Here is a 1,098-nt window from a genome sequence, read left to right as displayed (position 1 = left end):
GCGCATACTTTGAATAAAATATTTGTTATCATTCTCTTGAAATAAATGTGTTTTTTTCTTGAAAAAATACCGGTTTCATATGTATACACCTGGTACATTGAGTACAACAAGCAAGCTTTCCTTCCGTGCAGAATGACTATGGACAACCAAGGATAACTAGAACAATACGCTTTTCGACTAGTATATTTCAAGGAGACTACTTCAGCGCCCTATAGTTCTGCTTAGCGTTCAAACCATTGAGAAAAACACTAAATAGTATGTCTTCTGGGTTCAGAATTCATAATAATAAGGATGGTCATTAATTGACTCATCTTCTTTACATGGATGAACTGAAGCTGTGCGCTGGTTTAGCGCAGAAACTGCAGCAAGTGATCGACGTCACAAAGCAGTTTTCTAATGATATCCAAGTGTAGTTCGGCCACGATAAATGTGGAACAGTGCATTTAATCAGAGGGGAATTAGGGACCGCAGAGTTGAAGAATGAGTTTGAAAATAACATCGAGGCAATAGCTGCAAGCGGATCATATAAATATATGGGTATTTTTGAATCCAAGGGTATTCAGCATACGATAGTTAAGACAAGCCTCAGGACTGCCTTCAATACGAGATTCAAATTGATTATGAAGAGTTTTTTGCTTGTCCTAACGTAGTCTTTCGGGCTCATAAAATGGTCCAAGACCGACCTTGAAAGGTTAAACATGATTGTTCGAATAGAAATGGCGCAGCAACGAATGCACTAAAGGAATTCAGCGATTGAAAGGGTAGTTCTGCCACGACATTTAGGGGGTAGAGGCATTGTATATGTCAAAAAACTGTGTGAGTCACAAATTAAACAGTTGCTAGACTATTTTAACAGCAAATAAAATGTTTTGTTTTACAGTACCATCTGTCAAGCGGATCTTAACTACACGCTCTTAAATTTTTCTCAGATGGGACCATGAATATCAGGACAGAAAGCACAGAAGAAGCAGAAATACAATGTAGGCCGAAAGCCGTCCGTGTCGAGCACCCCGAAACGTTAGATCAAAATGAAGTGGATAGTGAGGCATCCAACATTTGGCTAAGAAAGGGTGCTCTATATCCAGAGACAGAAGGATT

This window comes from Belonocnema kinseyi, chromosome 1, assembly GCF_010883055.1.
Source record: "Belonocnema kinseyi isolate 2016_QV_RU_SX_M_011 chromosome 1, B_treatae_v1, whole genome shotgun sequence".
NCBI classification, from domain to species: Eukaryota; Metazoa; Arthropoda; class Insecta; order Hymenoptera; family Cynipidae; genus Belonocnema; species Belonocnema kinseyi.
This window is presented reverse-complemented; position numbering follows the sequence as displayed.